Genomic DNA, 20,243 nt, shown 5'->3' on the forward strand with positions numbered 1-20,243 from the left:
GGAAGCTATGCTGACAGAGATGGTCCCTGTACAGACACAGAAGCACTGTACATTTCTTTGTACATGTGAGACCCCTACTCCAAATGGCAGGCCAAGCCAGCAGGGGTAAACCTTCACTACTTTTGTTCCATATCTGTGATCAACAGCAGAGACCCCTTTCCATGCCCCAACAGAGAACAGTGCCTGTAGAAGCCCTTTGACTATGTGGTCTTCAACTGGAGGGTCTGCTCTGGCCAGAGACAATGTATTTTCCATTTGCATCACACATATGGATGGGAAGAAAATCATGTTTTCGCAGAAAGGAGCATATTGGTTTTAGAAGCATCAATCACAAGATCTAGCCAGACAAAACTTTACAATGCCATTGTTGGTCAGGAACACACCTATTTGTTTTTTCTTCTCAATTAACAACATGCACCCTGTGTGTAATACAGACACCTCTCCCTTTCTCTCCCATTTCTCAGAAGGTCAGTCTGCTCAGACAGCTCCTTGGATGTTCAGGTTTTGCAGACTTCAGAAATTTGTCTTTTACCACTCCTCAAGCTACTTGCAACAACCAACCACAAAAGTTTCAGATGAAAAGTTAAGCCCCACAATTGAGTCACTACCAATGAGGATAAACCCCATGAGTATTATAGTAGTACATTTCTCTACTGCATTAACTACTGCAGGTAAAAGCCTTTATACTCAGAGACTTCTAACCATGGCCACAAACATTAGGACATGACTTATGGGACTGCTCTACTCATACAGAATTCAAATGTTTTCTGAATAAACGAACATCATCACTATGGTTCCTGTGCATTTTGTTTGTTTGACAATCTCTCAATATGAAGACCACTTCAAGCATCAGACTGTTTACTGGACTCAGTATTTGGGGGAGGGGGGTGGTGTGTTTTTTTAAAGATATGGTGACCTTAAAGAACATTTCACATCAGAGCAAGGCAGCAATAATCATTTCAGTCAGGAACTCAGCTAGCACTTCAGCAGAACTGGAAGGCTGAGCAAGAGTGGATTTGAATCCCCTTACCTCCTCATCTGTAACAGATACTAGAACCGCATGCTATGACATGCTCCAAGAAGTTGCTTTCCTAGAACTAGCTTGGCTCAAAACATGGCAAGTCTCATCTGCTTCCCTGGTCCCATCACTACAAAGCCTGGTGTAAGACTGGTACATCAGCCAGAGTCAAACCAACACAGTTCACTGTCAGGGGACATGATTTAAGCAATACTAGCAAAGGAGCTTAGGGAAGCATAAATGAATCTCTTCCAATTTTACAAACATAGGTCTAACCAACAAGTCCTTTTAAATACTGCAATGCACTACCAGTGCATTCTTCTGTGAGGACTGCAGCACTTTCTTTGAGGGGAAAAAAGGAAGTCGCAGTACCTTTAAGCCTGAGAATACCACCACAGAGGTACACGCAGAAACATGAAAAATCTCAAGTTATCTTAGACAACTGTGTATAGGAGTGTAAGGGATGAGACCCAAGTGACTGTACTGTGAGTCCAGGCAACAACCAGAGAGAAGGTTCCAGAGGTAGCAACAGGCAGTCATGGGGGGAATGACGACGACACACAACAGCTGGTGTCACTTCCCTTGACTGACTGCTGTCTCAACCACTCCTGGAACTGGGGAGAGAGAAAGTTCCAGAAGTCCAGGGACTGGTGCAAATAAATAGGGGCACGTGCAAGCCTCTGGGGTGTTCTCTTCACTGAACACCCATGTTGGCAGGTCTGATGCTGGATCCAGGACTGGTGATCCCTCCACCCTCCCCTTCTTCTCTTAAAGTTGTTAAGTAATAGAAAGACCTACCTCAACTTCTCATAAAGCCGCATAGTTTGATTGGATATAATTGTGAAAGAGTCAACGTTTACTGAGTGTTTGTTCCATTAAAGTTGATGCTTATTTGTGGACCTGGAGTGTTATCTCGCCTTAGTCTGCACCAAGGGGATCTGTGAATCTGAGTCACTCTCCCCTTCCCATAGGTGGGATGTTGTTGCGACGGAGGGAAGACACAGTCGCTCAATATGAGTGATCAGCAGACTTCGTTTATTGTCTCTTACAGTCACCTTTTATGCCTTGTTATAATTAGCTCATACATATTACAAAAGTTACACTCATTATTGGTTAGTTGCCTAATACCAAGCCCGCCCCTTGTTTCTCTTCTGTAGTTTTCTGTTCCCACCTGCAACATTCTTTTCCCACCAAAATCTTCCTGTTACTGTGTAACAAGGACAGCCAAAGACAGTGTATTTTGCTTTACTTCAGATAAGCTGAGAGCGATGTGCATTTTTGTCCAGCCAGCTGGACTATGTCTATGTGACCCTTTTCAGCTAGCCAGTTGTCCACAATTCCCCCGTTTTTATTTTGGGCGACACGGGCTTGGTTGACCATTTTCAATAACAGTGTTTTAACACAGGAAGATACACAGCCAACTTATAAAATCTCAGTTCAGAAGTATAATTCCAGAAATACTTGAAAAATAAAGTTAGCTTGAAGCTTTAATTTAGATGCTCTTTCTGTTCCAGTGATATAAAAAGTTTAAAAAATTCAAAGGTAATTTTAAAGTTCTGAACATGGACTAATGCAAGCTCAAAACCCAAAAAGAAACCAAACTGATGTTTGACTAGGAATATTTGCAAATATTTTAGTGGAAAATCCCTGACCATTGACAATTTTCTGTCCAAATAACTGCCCTTATGCAACCAACCAGTCCATACAATTTCTGAAGAATACCTCATTGATATCAAAGAATTAACAAAGGGGGAAAATTAGTTCTAAGCTATATACATTCATAAGTGTTTTTTTCAATAGTTACATACAGATTTACACACTAAGCCATAATGGCTTGTAGGTGATACACACAAGAAGAGTACGTTGCTTATCTGTCTGAATGTCTATGCTAAATTTGACAACTGTGCCACAAGCCAAGCCTACATGGGTGCTGTATGTTATGCACGTTCCTTAACAAACAGAAGTATAATAGACAAATTCCCAAGATCTAGTCCCCAACCTAATTATATTATTTTGTAGCCAATTAAGGAAAATAACACAAATGTGCATATCTACATGTGCACACACCTTTTAGTTCAGAACCAATCTGTGATAAAAGGCCTTAGCCTTATGGCATCATTGAATCTTAACGAGTACAGTAATTAAAAATGCAGTCTTACTGTAAGTGCGATTTATGCTGACATTCCCTCAAATGCTACACGTGAGTATTTCTCACTCAACTGCCTCAAGTTAAAATAGTAGTATTTGTTAATATGTATTAAAAAATCATTAATTCTCTACAGTAGCAGTTGACTTCCATAACACTATGTAAGCAAAAGAGGCTTAAGATGGGTTTTCTGAATACTAACTATTTTAGACTGTCTAAACTCAGGTCTTGAAAGATTTCACTCTGCCAGACGTAGAAACACTGTTGCACTCCAGTTGTGATATCCCTTTTCCCAAGTTGTCACATGCACATCTCGCTCAAGCAACATTATTGTTAAAGTTTCTCTCTGCTATATAAAAGCATATTGCACTTGCAGATATAAAAGACAGCACGCTTACTTAGATTATTACCTTATTACCTCATAACTCTTAGTATCTCTGATTTCATCACTTCAAAAATTCACCAGAAGCAGATAAAACCACAGCCTCAGACTAAACTACACCTTAACTGCTGATTCAAATAAAGGCATTCTCTTCAGATATGCCTAATGCTTACAAATAATTTTGGCTGGTTTTGATCAAGAAACTATTATTACAATAATGATCAAAAATAATAATCCCGTTTGCAAAATGCCTTTAAGCCAGTCTCCTAGTCCCAACCAATTTCCACATTCAGAATACAGCATAAATACAGAATACAGAATAAATTATCTCCATCAAGGCAAAAAGGCTTCTCTTTAAGCACAGAGATGTTTGCCAGTTCAAGGCAGAAACCCATTTCTTGTAGGTGACATCTGAAGCACTTTTTTTTTTTTTTTTTTTTTTGTGGGTTTGTAATCAATTCCGTATTTTTCCTTGAGAAGCTTAAGCTGTTCCTCTTGTTTCAGGAGTGTTTCCAACTCTGATTTGTCGAATAGGTCCGTATTTCCCAAAGATATCATACATTTCCTCCGCTGTGATTTTATACGGCAGGTTCCGAATATAAAGGATCCGATTGACCTCTGGGGGCAGCCGGATGTCAGCTCGCTTGGCCGCTTGCATCGCCATGGCGCCGATCGGAGGGGGGGGGTGGGGGGTGGGGTGCCGCCTTGGAGAGAAACCGCGGCCGGGAAGGGGCCTGCCGGGCCGCGCCGCCGCTCGCCGCTGCCGCGGGGGACCCGGACGCTATCCCATTCGCTAATAACCCGAGTAATTCCTTTTTACAATCTATGTCCTGAACGCTCCGCTTTTCTAAAAAGCATATGAGCGAATCATACGTCGCTTGTCTCTCCATACCTTCGTCAGCGCTGTTGCAGCCTTTGCGAGACTTCGGCGACGCGTGGCCGGCGGGACCCTCTGTAGGTGCTCCCGGGCGCGGGGACTGTGCCCTTCCGCCTCCTGCGCTGCTTTCAGGACCGGTACCCGAATCTCCGTCGAACCGTGGCTCGCAGGTTCAGCCCTCTCTAGGGTCCCTGTTCGGGCGCCATTTGTCGCGACGGAGGGAAGACACAGTCGCTCAATATGAGTGATCAGCAGACTTCGTTTATTGTCCCTTACAGTCACCTTTTATGCCTTGTTATAATTAGCTCATACATATTACAAAAGTTACGCTCATTATTGGTTAGTTGCCTAAATACCAAGCCCGCCCCTTGTTTCTCTTCTGTAGTTTTCTGTTCCCACCTGCAACATTCTTTTCCCACCAAAATCTTCCTGTTACTGTGTAACAAGGACAGCCAAAGACAGTGTATTTTGCTTTACTTCAGATAAGCTGAGAGCGATGCGCATTTTTGTCCAGCCAGCTGGACTATGTCTTTGTGACCCTTTTCAGCTAGCCAGTTATCCACAGGATGTGACATATAAATTGGCATCGCAGACAGGATCCCCTCAGCGTTGGAAGGTCCTAAGGGATACCAATGCTCCACCTGGTGAGTGTGGGTGGGGAAAGCTGGGAAGTAACCTCTCAGTGATAAGCTGGGAGAGGTTTGAGCAGTGGCAAGCCATGGCTGCCTGGGAAATGCCAGTGCTTGACTGCTCCCCTGTTATTGAAAAATTGAAGGAATATAAGGCATGCCCTTCCCCACCAGGAATGGCATGGGCCCATATTAGTTGGCACAATCTGAAAGTTGTAGTGGCTAGAATTACAATGCTTATGAAGGAACAAAAGGCATGACCAGGAAAAGGAAAAGCCATGGTGTGTGCTGTGTTGGGAGCAGCACTAGTGGTGGCCCAGAAGGAGAGGGACCTGATTAAGTAAACTAATGATGAAATGGTTGAATCCTTGCAAGAAGAAATAAAAACCCTGCAGAGCCAAATAACTGCTGAATGTAATACCAATCAGTGACTCCACGCAGCTCTGTCAGATGTGTTGGATCGAGAAAAACTTTTACAGTCTGAATTAGAGGAAGAGGGACAAGAATCTCCTGATCAGACAGATCTTAATTCTGTTCCGGATAGCATGCCAAAATTTACAAGCTTGGCACAGCTGGCTGAGAAACAGGGCCTAAGACCCTTGTACCTGACTAAGGAGTTGGAAATTGACCAAGAAATATTTTACCTTGAGAATGAGGAAGTGGTGATGAGGCCAGTAATTAAGACAGAGAACACTAATAACGGCCAAGGTGGGAGAACCCTGCAAATTACTATCTGGACAGTGCCGTACTCGGTGGCCAAAATGTCAAAAATCCAAGAAAATACACCAGGTTATCTCAAGAAACTGAGACGGAGTATGTATGGAGAGTATCACTGACCGGTGGCGACTGAGTTCTGCTGTCAGAAGACGAGGCCCAGGGATACTGGAGACCAGGAGTTTTCCTAACTACTGATGACCCAAGAGAGCCATGGTCGTTAACTCAACAAGCTGCCTATTGGGCAGGGGGTCTGGACCCCTTGAAAAGGGGGGATCCAGTATGTATTGAGACCCCAACTATAAACCACTTGACCAAAAGTTTGCAGAAGGCCGCTTGTCTTCAATAAATGCATGATAGGCGTTTAGCCCCTCAACAGCCTTCCCTGATGCTATTAATTGTTAACCCTGATAGAATGACTCCCCTGATTTGGGGTCTGCCTGATTCTTTGAAACTATATGCAGTACAACTACAAGACTGTTTGCGGGATGCATTAGCCCCACAAGGAGGGAGACAGGCATGAGGAGGAGGGCCCATGACTTGGGGGAGAAATAGCCCAAGAGTTAATAAACTATGGTAGGAGGATGGGGATCACAGGGGGAGCTACAAAATAAAAAACTGCTGTGTGAAGAGTGGAACAGCAGGAAAATCAATACCACCCCCCGGACCTCAGGGGCAAAGAGAAACCTATTGTGGGCTGAGGGAATTGAAAAGGGGGTTCCCTGGGATTTAATGGATGGTATGCCTACTGTGGCCTTAGAAAAGCTCATTTGAGCGTGAAAAGACAAAAAGAAGGTGCCCCCCAAAATTGAACAGCCCACTCGAGAGTACAAGGACGGAACCCCATTCTGACAACATGATGGTAATTGCCTCCAAGGCACCTACTGTCCCTGAAAAGGATTTGATAGATCTTCAGATGTGAAACTGGACGTCCCGTCCCCAATAAGTGAGCCAGAAGACAGCCAGTGGGTCTGTTTAAGAAGGCTCACAGAAAATAATAAGGGAGACTTGTTGATTACTTTCCCCCTTGGTCCCTTTAAAACCCCAGTTACATTTCTAGTAGATACAGGTGCTCAAATGTTAGCACTTTGGGCAGATAAAACAAATTTGGGTCACATATGTTTTTGGAAACTCTAAGCTGCAGCGAACTGCTTGAGTCAAGTGCTGGCTACTAGGAGATGCAACTCCAATTGAGGTCACGATGATACTGGGTATTTTGCCTATGAACATTTTGGGACTTGATTTATTGAATGGAAGAGCATGGGTAGACGCAAAAGGAAGGGAGTGGAAATTCAGACTCCCCATGGTTTCTATAAGGCTTTTACAACCGGCACCTGCACTTCCTCCTTCCAAAATCGTTAATGTAAAAGCCTGTACCCTACCATCAGGGGCAAGGGAGGGAATCACTCCCATAATAACTGAACTGCAAGAACAAGGGATAATTATCCCAACTCACTCCCCAGTGTGGCCAGTCTGTAAACCCAATGGAAAATGGCAACTGACAATTGACTATCGGCATCTAAATGCCAATACGGGCCCCTTGACAGCTGCACTACCTAACATAGCAGAACTGATTGTGACCATACAGGAGCAAACCCACCAGATTTTAGCAACTGCTGACATGAAAGTTATGTTTTTTATGATCCCTTTACAGGAAGCAGAGATTGCTTTGCCTTTACATGGGAAGGTGTGCAATTCACTTTTACATGTCTCCCCCAGGGATATCACCACTCACCAACCATTACTCACTATGTGCTGGCACAAGAGCTTGCCCGGGTTACTCCCGAGGAAGGAGTCAGAGTATATCAATATATCGACGCTATATTGGTTGGTGGCTCCAATGTCACAGCAGTGGGACAAACCCAAACAGAGATAATTACTCACCTAGAAAATTTAGGGCTCCAAATTCCAGCAGAAAAGGTACAACTCCCATCTTCTGAGGTAAAGTTCCTGGGTATCTGGTAGAGGAATGTGTATTCCCACCAAAACCTTGACTACCCCTGAGCAAGTAACAATGCCTGAAAATATAAAGGAGCTACAACATACCCTAGGCCTGCTGGTATTTTGGAGAAAACACATCCCAGATTTCTCCATCATAGCCTGCCCCCTTTATGATTTAACACACAAAAGGACCACCTGGGACTGGACCCTCATCCATGAAGAAGCCTTAAAGTTGTTAAACTTTGAAGCTGGGGTATATCAGGCCTTAGGGCAAATACACCTGACAGATCCACTTTATATTGAATGGAGCTTTGCGATTTATGGATTATCCATACAGATATGGCAACATGGACCTGAAGGTCTGACTTGCCCTGTTGGGTTTTATTCGCACAGCTTCAAAGATTCAGTTTGGGAGAAGGGTCTCTCTGTGGTTAGTCTAGCTCTACAGGAAGCTGAAAAAATCATATGGCAACAACCAATCATTCTATGAGGACCTTTTAAGGTCTCGAAACTGGTATTGGCCAGAACCCCACCCCCTGTGGGGATTGCACAGTGAGAAACATTAAGAAAGTGGTATGCGCAATTAGATCATTACTGCCATACGTGTCAGAGGAGGGAACACCCAAAATACTCTAAATACAAGAACTGCCTGACAATCAACCAGATCAGGGACCTCCTCCCTCTTATATAAAACCTGCCCCTCCATTTGAACCCCACCTCAAAAACATATGGTTCACTGACGCATCTTCTAGGAGAGAGGGAAAGGTATGGAAATACCGAGCAGTAGCCCTACATGTTGATTCAGGGGACTGAATTGTGACAGAAGGAGAGGGAAGTGCTCAGGTGGGAGAATTGGTAGCTGTATAGAGCATGGTTATCAGAAAGGCTGAAACTAAAGAACCAGTGTTATTTACACGGATTCATATGCTGTGTTCAAGGGATGTACCGAATGGCTCCCATTTTGGGAACAAAACCAATGGGAGGTCAATTGGGTACCAGTGTGGCAACGAGGAAAATGGGAAGAAATCCTAAAAGTTGCTAAACAGAAGTCCTTTCTAGTAGGATGGGTTGCTGCACACCAGGCAGTGGATCACCCAACTCACCTTTTGAATAATCAGGTGGATTCCTTGACCTGCTTAGCAGGAATGGCCGTGGAAGGTAAGGGGGGAAAGTGGGTTGTACGTAAAACAAGGCCATTCAGGAAGTGAAGATCTGTTTGGGGACGCAGTTAGCACAGGGTGGTCTGTAACCAGGGAGTTCTATAACACCATTCTCTCCACATGCAGCCTATTCTGCACTCCATTAGGAGAATGCAACCCTCTTAAGGACCAACCTCTGCACTTAAGGGATAATAAAGGGTTGTTGGATACTTGGCAGGTGGATTATATTTGCCCATTTCGAATCTCTGAAGGAAAGCAAAATGTACTAGTAGGAGCTGAAGTGGTATCAGGGTTAACCCAAGCAGAAGCAGTACGACGAGTGACGGGAGACAGTATTGTAAAGAGGTTTGAAGTTATGGTTCAGCTGTTTAGCCGAACACCAATCACTCCAATTGGATAATAGAAGCCACTTTACCGCCAAGGTGGTTCAAGAGTGGGCATGGGGAGAAGGGATCCAGTGGATCTTTCACACCCCATACTACCCCAAGGTGAATGGCATTGCTGAATGCACCAATGGGCTCTTGAAGCAGACTCTGAAACCTCACAAAACTGGATGGGTATGGTGAAAAATTATTAAATTGATTACTGCTTACGAAAAAGTTTTTGTCTTTAATTAGGGATCGCTTAACTTGGGCAGGGAGCTCAGGAAGCTCAAGGACAACTTTAATGAGCAGATGGCCAAGCCAAAATCTCTCAAATTGATGTGGAAGACCCTCAACAGGAATATCAGATGGGTCTGGCAAAATGGGCTCATCAAAAATGCAGACATCTTCGAGAAAAAGCCACTTACAGGTGTGCCCAAGATCGAGGTTCATCTAAACTTAATCAAAACTATTATAGTCCATTGCCCCATTTTTCAACACATGCAACGAAGATCTGTGCCCCATATTGTGCACGGGCAATTAAATCGGGGAAAATTACCAGGACAGGGTTGGCAGATCAACTATATTGGACCATTGCCACAGAATAGGGGGTGCCAATATATATATATATATATGTATGGTTGTAGATACATATTCTGGGTATTTAGTAGCACATCCCTGCAAGCAAGCTACACAGCAGAACATGATTTGAGCGATAGAATTAATTATTTTATACTATGGTGTCCCTATGCAAATTCAAAGTGCTAATGGGTCACATTTTAGAAATAAGTTAATACAGCAGTTTGCCAAAACTTATAATATACAATTGATATTTCATATACCATATTACCCTCAGACTGCAGGACTGATAGAGGATGAACGGGCTCCTCAAAGAACAGCTGAGGAAATTGGGAGGTGGTCAGTGAAATCAGTGGAAGGAGCACCTCTTAGAAGCCCTGCAAATACTTAACAATCACCCCATTGGTGAAGCAGACTCCATTGATGAGAATGACTATGCCTAATTTGCAAATTAAACCTTTAACTATTACTGATACCATCACTTATTGGGAAATTAGAGATGGGGCCCCATACTGAGCTACTCCAGATGCAGCAGGTTTGGACCTATATGCACTACAACAATATCAATTGAATGCCCGAGATATTTGTATTATTGATACAGGAATTGGAATACAGAACCCTCCTGAACATTTTCGATTCGTAGCTCCCAGATCCAGTCACGTTATAAAGGGCATACAGATATTAGGAGGAATTACTGATTCTGATTATCAGGGAGAAAATAAAGTTATATTATTGAACAATGGCACACAAGACCTATTGATTCAACCCCAAGACAGAGTTGCTCAAATCTTAATCCTACCACTAATAAAGGCCAAGGTAATTAAAGGACAAGCTCGACAATTAACAACTGTAAGGGGTGATAAAGGATTTGGATCTACTAATACTTTTAATAATGGAGCTAAAATATGGGTGCAGAGGCACAATGGCCCTCTGGAGCCAGCTGAAGTCATTGCTACTGGGAAAGATAACACTTAAAGTCAAGACAAGAGAAATGGGAATATGTCCCTGCTAGCAGATGTTATCTCCAAGAATGATATCACAACCTTTTAGCCTTGTCTTTTACAAAACTACCTGGTTTGGAGCGCAAATCTCATCCTGTGTCTTTTGGTCGATTTGGATGATGCCATTACCCCAGGAAGCTATCTAAGAAAGATTAATACAATGACCGCAAGCTGGTGGTGGAGAAATAGTACACACTTACGAACACAAGGCAACTATACCTGCAATGTGAATAACCCTTGTCAGATGGTTAATCTGACATTTTCACCAGGAGTGACCTTGTGAAGAGAGAGCCTTTGGAAGGAATGGATGTCTCTTCATGCAATAGCAAATGGACCGAGACACAGTGATATTGCCAAATGATAGTACTTTTGCTAGCAAATGCTGTAATGTTTCTACTCCTTGCATGCGTAACGTAGAAATAGATAATAATTGCTGTGTTAACGATACTACTAATATGTATAATTTTAGCAGTAGTGGTACCATAACCTTAGCTATGCTCAATACGTTATTTGGTATTAATGCTACTGTGATGCAAAACAGATCAATCTGGGCTGACTATATAACTGTTTTTCAGAATCACCCTGTTGGTAATACTAACCAATTAAATAGAGTACCAGCCACCTGTGTTTCAGTTGCACAACAGTATCAGAAGAATGTTATTAATTTTAATATCTTTCCCACATTTACTATTATGTTGGAGGAAGAGAGCTTGGTGGGACACTCTATTGGGTAGCACAGGTGCTGGTATAGGATTTGTAAATAGTATAGACACAGAACGATTACAAAATAAGTTAAAGATGGGAGGACAGGATATATCCCAACTGATCAACTTACAAGCACGCTACTGTGTTCCAACCTCAAAAGCTCACATTAAAATATTATACTGAATTCTTATAATTGGTCGTTGTCACAAGCCAACAGATTGCAGGTAACCCAGAACACGAATCAGTTTGTAAATTGGGCTGAATGTACTTTGCAAAAGTGATATATAATCATGCAGCAAAATAAGGCCCTGAATGATTTAATGGGTAACAATTAATTAATTTGGAGGATCGTATTTAAACCATGGATTCCTGCAACACATTGGATTCTGTTGTCACCCAAAACATTATAATACACTATTACTGTGCGGGGAAAATAACATGCTTTAATGTAAGCCGACCCTCCCAATTAATGTGTAAATTTGTAGTTTTACCCATTATCTTTGGGGAAAATCCTCCATTTATTCCTGAATACTGGCTACTCCATTTTGAGGGTACATATCTAGATGCTAGAAATAAAACACACAATTTGAACTTGTGTTCTTGCACTATGAATGGGGTAGCATGCAGTCAAAACTCTCAATTATCTGAGCCTTGTCTTCTAGAACACTCAGTACATTTATGCTGATGGTCAATACTACCATCCACCTTTTTCTACGTTTATTGAAATAGGGCCACAACACGTTTGTGTAGTGACCTCTGACCAAAACACAACTCAGATGTATAATTTGACCACCCCCTTTTCAGGATCTTTAGAAAACGTGAGTCATTTATATTGGAAAGGGAGAAACCTCACTTTTATCCCATATAAAGAGCAGCCAGTAACTTTGTACTGGCATCCTGATATCTTACCCCAAAGTAATTTGAGTATCTCTTTGGAACCCTTAAAGCAAATTTTGGAAGGAAACTGAACACATGAAGAAACATTTGGCTATAAGAAATAAAATCTTGATTGACAGTCAAATACAAACCATGATAGTGGGCAACAGCTAGTTGATTTTGGGCATTAGAGCATGAACCTGCCCATCCTTGGTGGGATATATTTACTGGATATTCACCTTCCACGACTAAAGTGTTAAACATTTTACTTCATCCTACAATTGTAATTTTGATTTCTATTACATTCTTAAGAATTACATTGTGGAATTGTCATTTATGGTATAAAATTCGTAAGCTAACGCAAGATCCTACGATGATACCTTTATCATATGTTTTTCATGAGCAGTAATCAAAGGACCGAACGTGGTGAAAAAAAATATTAAATTGATTACTGCCTATGAAAAAGTTTTTGTCTTTAGTTAGGGATCGCTTAACTTGGACAGGGAGCTCAGGAAGCTCAAGGACAACTTTAATGAGCAGGTGGTGTTTGTCTTGAGCCCCCCGAACAAGCAAGATATGAGCAGGAACATCCAATTAATATTGTGTGCAGCTATGTCATGACAGTGACTCCACCACGCTCAGGCGCCTGGCCAACATCCCTGGCATGTGCGAACCTTACGAATCATGAGATAGTGCATGCTTGCACTTAGCCTAAACTTAAAAGTTTACACTAGGTGTGTAAACTATTTTTCTTTTTCACCGAGTATAAAGACGGGTAAGCTCTGGGACTGGGCCAGAAGCCTCACCTACAGGTAGACGCACCATGTAGGAATTTCCCAGGTACCAAGAGACTCATGACGCTGGCTGCAATGGAACTTCCCACCCAAAGCGTGGGCCTGGATGATGTTAAGGTGGTAATTGGTGATGTATCCTTTTCTTAGTCTCTGTAACGCTTTGCAGTAATGATTTGATGCTTCACTCCTATTGCTCTTTTATCATATTGTGCATAATAACTAGTACTGTTTCCTTTCATCATATCGCATGCTATTTTTTCCTTTATTATACTGTAATATAATAATCTGCATTTATTCCTAGATTTCATTTGGAATTCATTTTTGCTTGGTATCCAGTCAATTGGCAAAACAGTGGGCACAGCAGGTGTCAGATGCAGTATATAAAGTCACTAGCCACTGGGGAATTAACGGATGCCCACGACTGACTGCGTTCTGTCCCAAGCCTCCATCCATACTCCCCAGGAAAAAGGAGGCCAAGGACCCTGGCAAACCTGCTCCATTATCCAGGACAAACTTTTCTGGTGGACCTGCTGACAGTGGGAGCAGTGCCCCTAACCTTAAAAAAAAAAAAAAAAAAACAAAAAAAAAAAAACCACCACCAAACAAACAAAAAAACGCTCAACCTTTATAATTGGGTGGCCACCAACGCACATGGGAAGGATCACCAAATTCACACCCGATGGATTGTCCCATCCTTCTAATCATTGTACACATACTTTCAGGTTGTCAGAAGCCCACCGTGTGAGACATGTTCTCAGTTGTTGAGTGGGTCACTTTTGCATTTGTCTGATTTTATCAAGTCTTACTTTACTAGGGAAAGATGGTGCGGGAAGTTTTTATTCTTACTTTGTGAATGTATAATCTTGTGTCAGTCAACTGGGAATATGAATAACCAACTCTACCTGGCATGGGAACTGATTACTGGTTTTAGCCAAATATGGAATTGACCAGACCAAGGTCTTTGTGTGGACCTCCCTACATCCGCATCAGCGGGCTTTAAGTTCACTATCATTTGGCTACATTTCTCATAAATTCTAAATTCAAAGCTAGAAATATTAAACCAAAAGTGCATTTGGAATACACACAGGAAAGGAAAACGTTTGTGATGAGTTGCCTTATTCCTATTCCAAGAGAACACCTTGGTATGCACCCTCTCTGGTGGTCTATTCATTTCTGGTTAACTCTACTTGGAGAGACATGTGGAATACTACCTGTTGGATGAAACACCCGTGTTTGGGAACTACAAGTCAGACCCTCACAGCCCAAAGAAATCGGACATGGTGTCCCTGGAAAGGGTGGACCCCCTGTCAACATGTACTGAATATGACACGGCGTTCCCCTGAAATGAAGATCCCCTGTAATCCGGTACATTGGTGGGGGGCCCCCCACCTCACAATGAACCCCTACACCACGAATATAGAGTCCCCTTATCCCCGGGTTGGTGTATTCAAAGTCTTAGCAAATGGGGTAACTATATCCACCATGATTGTTCTCATTGTGAACGTGCTTTGCCCCTTAAACATTTTTTGTCCAATCCAGATAACATAGTTGATGCACAGGAAATAGATCCCCAATCCCATAGAGAATATTCCCCTAATGAATTGTTCATGAACGATTAGTTGCAAATTGTAACCATAGGACCCAATAGAAACACGGTATATCCCAGAGTCACAAAACTTTATTTGGGATATGTGTACTTGTTATGGTTTTCCAATACCATTATTTAAACCTAGAGATCCCATAGCGTTATGGAAAAATTACCAATCAAGAAACCATGTTAAAAATGTGGAGTTACGCTTACCCACAAAAGAAAGTGGAGCTTTACATGGGAAAGGGAAACCAGACATGACCCATTAACATGCTTCACTGTTAAATATCCAGCCTCTCAGGGTACTTTCCAGGCGCATTCAGATGGGAAGATTTACTTGCACCTGCATGTGCACAAAATGGCAGGTTTATGATGTACCATTGGTATTCCAACAACACGCCCCTCTAAAACATTTTACTTTATTGACCCCAAATATAACCTGAAGAAACAGGATGTTCAAACGCCTCAGGCTGCACCCAAGTGGATAAGAGGGTCTGAGCACCCAGTTGTTACACCTGGGGAATTAAAGCAACCCTTGCATTCAAGGCCAGTTTCACCCCAGGTGTGCTTCTATGAAGGCACCAGCTTGTGTTGGAAAATTTGACCTGGCAGGTACACACTAAGCGGACTGCACATGCTTTTTGAGAATTAAATTTGCAGGTTCAACAGGCATCAAAGATGGCCTCGCAGAATCGTCTAGCTCTGGACATGCCATTAGCCAAAGAACAAGGTGTGTGCAGAGTGCTGAAGCATACAGCTGGAGAATGCTGCGTTACCATACACAATGCCACAACCACAATCAAGAAAACACATCAAAAGATGCAGGAAGTCACAGCCAAGATGGGAGACGGGTTCCAATCAATGTTACAGAATGAATGGAAGGTGGACTGGAACCCTACCTCATGGATCTCAAGTTTGCTCAAACTTAAACTTGGGGTATTGATTAGTGGAGGCTTTAGTAAAGCTGCAATAAGGTGCCCGACTAGCTGTTTACTCTCTCGCCTTCAATAGGATATGTTCAGATCACCACTGTTCAAGAGGGCCTTGGAGCGTTTGAGCCACGAGGTGGTGTAAGGGACAAGACCCAAATGACTGTACTGTGAGTCCAGGCAACATCCAGAAAGAAGGCTCCAGAGGTAGCAACAGGCAGTCGGGGGGAGGGGGAAAACACGGGATGGGATGACAGGCAGGACACACGACAGCTGGTGTCACTTCCCTTGACTGACTGCTGTCTCAACCACTCCTGGAACTGGGGAGAGAGAAAGTTCCAGAAGTCCAGGGACTGGTGCAAATAAATAGGGGCACGTGCAAGCCTCTGGGGTGTTCTCTTCACTGAACACCCATGTTGGCAGGTCTGACGCTGGATCACCAGTCCTGGATCCCTCTCCCCCCCACCCTCCCCTTCTTCTCTTAAAGTTGTTAAGTAATATAAAGGCCTACCTCAACTTCTCATAAAGCCGCATAGTTTGATTGGATATAATTGTGAAAGGGTCAACATTTACTGAGTGTTTGTTTCATTAATGTTGATGCTTACGTGTGGACCTTGAGTGTTATCTCACCTTAGATTCGCAAATCCCCTTGGTGCGGACTGAGTCACTCTCCCCTTCCTGTAGGTGGGATGTGACAAGGAACGAAATGAAGAAGCAATGAAGATACAAAAATAATTGCATTTAAGGAAGCTAAAGATACTCAGTCCACCAGGTAAAAATAGATCTACTGCTGGCCAACCATAAGAGATCTGTTTGAAAGCAAGAAACAGGAAAGGCCACCACCAAAGCAGGCCATCTCATCCCAGCTCAAAAGCTCTTCCAATGCCTGCAGCAATCTTAATGAATGAAACAGACATTCCCTCCCTTCAGCTTTACTAGTAAAAATAACAAACTTTTCTTAATCCCCAACTAAGAGGGCCTTGCAACTCACTTAGTAAAAGCAGTTTGGATATAGCCAGTATACTCGGTACATATCAAAGAGAACATTTCTTCCCAGAGAAGCGATAAACCTTGTTATCCTGTGAATCCATGGCAGGTATGTCCAAAAGCAGGTACTCTTCAGAACTGAAGAAAATTTCCATCTAGAATTTCGTTTGCTCCAACTTGCTATCTTCAAAGCAGAGAAGCAAATGCTTGCTTACATATTCCAAAACAGACACCAATCCATTGTACAAGATTACACTTTAAGCCTCAGAGAGAAGATTAACAGTCAGGGAGAATACACAGGGTTAGAGCTGGAACTGACAGCTTTACTAGTTGCAAGTGGTTGCAGCGCTACAATGTCAATTTTATAGCGACAGACACAGAATAACCTCAGAGACCTTATATTCAAAATGGCACAAGACTTCACCAAAGATGCATGGTATATGCAAGTGAGGGGAAGTGGAGATGCATTTCTACAGAGTCTGTGGAAAGTGACAGATAACTGATCTGCATAGAAGCAAAAAGACAACTACTCCAGCCAAGACCTTAAAATGTCTGGAAAAAACAGGTACACCATCATGACTTACTGACTTCCAGTCCTGCCATTAGCCAGCTCCCATCTTAGTCTCCTGCCCCACAGATCAAACCAATGATGGAGTCCCCTCCTTTCCTTATCAGGTTCAGTCTTCAATTTCACAGCAAGGAAGATGCAACTCCAGAGAGGCTGTATATGCCTTACATTCCCCAGGGGTAAGTTGAGGGGTTTCCTTGAATGAAAGCTTTCAGAATTGAACAGTATGCATTGTTCTCCTCTCTCACCCTAGCATTTCACTCCTCATCTGACTTCTTACAGACCTGCCACTATCAACTGGCAAAGAGAATATATGGCTATTTCCTGTAGCAGAAGTTGGTGTCCGAGTAGATATTAATATATCAAGCTCCCGGGAGTTATGGAAGAATCCCAAGAGGAGACTGCACATTTAATTCTTTATAAAGTTCAGTGCCCCTTCTTAAACACCTTTCTTCACTCAAGAAATACTGACAGAACAACTACATATAAGATTTTGTGCCAAGAAGCGAAGAAGAAACAGCATGCCTGCAGAGACAGTGCCAGCCAGAACATGCTCCTGTGTCCTGATAAGTCATCCTCTAGCAACAGCAGCCGCATCCCTCACCACAGCTGTCCAGGAGCCCGTGCTGGAATCTCTGCTGGAGTTTCTCCCTGGCCTGGGGGGATAATAAAAATGATCCTATACCTCTGCACCTAAGGCCTGATACAGGGCAGGGGAGCAACAAAACAACCCAAATGACAGAACTGAAGTATGCAAGGGGGTCATTTTTAGGCTACTGCTATAAACGACACAGCAGCACATCAAAACAGGCTGTATAACTAAAAGCAGTACTATCTGAATCAGTTTAATTTCAGAACCCATAGTACTGCAACTTTACAAGTCTCATGTACTGTAGGCATTTACAAAACATATAGCTGTGTAACCCCTGGGTTACATTACAATGAATATACATAGGAATGACGTTTTCATTTTAGAAGCTTTTTCCTTCTAGAAAGATGAGTTTCTTGTGTATCTACACTAGGGACCTAATGTTATATTAACACACCCTTTCTAAGCCCTACAGGTATAACCTTTCTTTTTGCTTCTTAGTTACTCTTGCTTTTCTGTTTTCATGTTTTTCCCCATTTCAGGGATGCATCAGACAAAAAGAAAGATCTTGACACATAGCACAACTTTCCTAGGATGAGACAGTCAATATTTTCCAAAAATAAAGAACACAGATTTTATAAGCGTGTTCAATGCTCATACTGTCCACTGACTAAAGATAGTTCATTTTTTAAAAACTAAGCATCTAATAGTTAGTTTAGTTTTTTCTTTTGTGTTTTTTCTTTCCTAATGTTCAAGAAAAAAAGCTATATAGAAATGTATCTTCTGTACCTTCCAAGTTTTTGGAAAATTTACACCTCCAGTAGCAGCACAGATTTGGCATCTCAGCTAGAAAACCAACAACCTCACTGCAGGATGTGGCTAAGCAAAATCCTTAGGTCAGCTATAGTCATCACAACTAGAGCTACCAACCCAAGGTCCCACAGCCTGGCAAACATCTGCAAGGAACCAGCCTGGCCACAATGCTTCAGAATGAGATATAAGAACCATCGACCCAATTTCTCCAGAAAAAGCTCCCACTTTTCACATGAGCATAGAATTGGAAAACTAAAATACTGCATTACACCTGCCACTTTCAGAAAGCAAGCCAAAGTCGGAGGAGCTTTGCCACAAACTTCTGAGAAGCTGCTGCACTTTAACAGGTGCTTTTTCTTAGGAAAAGTCATACTGGTGCCATGTGGGCAAGAGCACTTTTATTCTACTTCCATTTTTGTGCTAAGAACAGAAACTGCCTGCATCACTGTATAGGAGCAACATGTGATCCAACACCATCACCTGTCAGTTTGCCATCAAACACTAACCAGTACTTGATGTATGCTAGAGACAGGCTCAGGAGGATTTCAGACAGCTGATCAATGGCTGTGTGGCAGGATTGGAGGCTGAGGGGCTCAGAAAGGCTTCAGGCTACTTTCTGAGAAAGGTTTCCCTTCAGCATTTAACAACCATACCCATCTTAATTTTGAACAGTAGCAGATCAGCAGACCTGTCTGTCAGATGGTTTTAGGCAGATCTCCAGCAGTTATCCTAAATTTCAGCATGAAGACATCAGAAGCTAAGATAAAGTGTTATCTATGCAGATGAACAGGACATTCAAAAGTGTGCATGCTGGTCAAGAACACAAAGTTTTCAAGAGTTTCAAGAAAAGCCTAGCTTCACAAACTTCACTTCAGGGCCCTTCTCACACTGCCCCCGGATACTAGCCAGGCTCAGAGGAAATTGTGCTCTCCTAGGACACCCTCCAGCCTAAACAGGATGAAAAAGCATTTCTTATAGTGTATGCACTTCAGAACAGGCAAGGGACTTTATTTGCTTTCAGCAGGGGATCATGTTTCAAAACAGTTTGATAGCTTTAGAGGCAGTTCACAACAGCTCTCAGGTTACACCTGGAAAACAGACTTCCACCTCAGATCTTTGGATGGGGAAAACATTGCCAGACTCCTTTGGCCTTCAACAATGGATGACCCACCTGTCTGAGACCAAGTGGAACTGAAAGCTTTTCATACTGGGGGGGGGGGGGGGGGGGGGAAGTCCCAAGATGCTAAGATTATTCTACACTTAAAAGCGTTGGATGGGGGGGACAACAAATGGTAACTGTAATAGAACAAAGCAGCAATATTGGGCAAAATTGTGTTACCCAAGCAAAGTACTATGATAAACCCCAGCTGGCTTCTGTACTGCAAGGATTCTTGCAAGCATCCAGTCCCTACTTGCAAGATACAGGCCAAGAGTTACAAAGCAGACAAAGCCACGGGAAGCGTTATACCAGACTTTTTCTGTCCCACTTATGAGCCAAATGCCAGCATTTCCAGGTACGCAGAAGAATCCCACACATCCAGTCATAGCAACAGCCCCTCACATACACATTTCACTGTGAACTCCA

At 42.7% G+C, this 20,243-nt stretch overlaps 1 protein-coding gene across 8 annotated transcripts in view; it reads right to left on the minus strand.

The window, feature by feature from the left end:
- The window catches only part of LOC129782557 (protein FAM219A-like), a 164,416-nt gene that overhangs the window by 140,830 nt on the left and 3,343 nt on the right, over window positions 1–20,243 (minus strand). The gene's annotated exons all lie outside the window — the stretch shown is intronic.

Source organism: Falco peregrinus, chromosome W (genome assembly GCF_023634155.1).
Source record: "Falco peregrinus isolate bFalPer1 chromosome W, bFalPer1.pri, whole genome shotgun sequence".
Taxonomy (NCBI): Eukaryota; Metazoa; Chordata; class Aves; order Falconiformes; family Falconidae; genus Falco; species Falco peregrinus.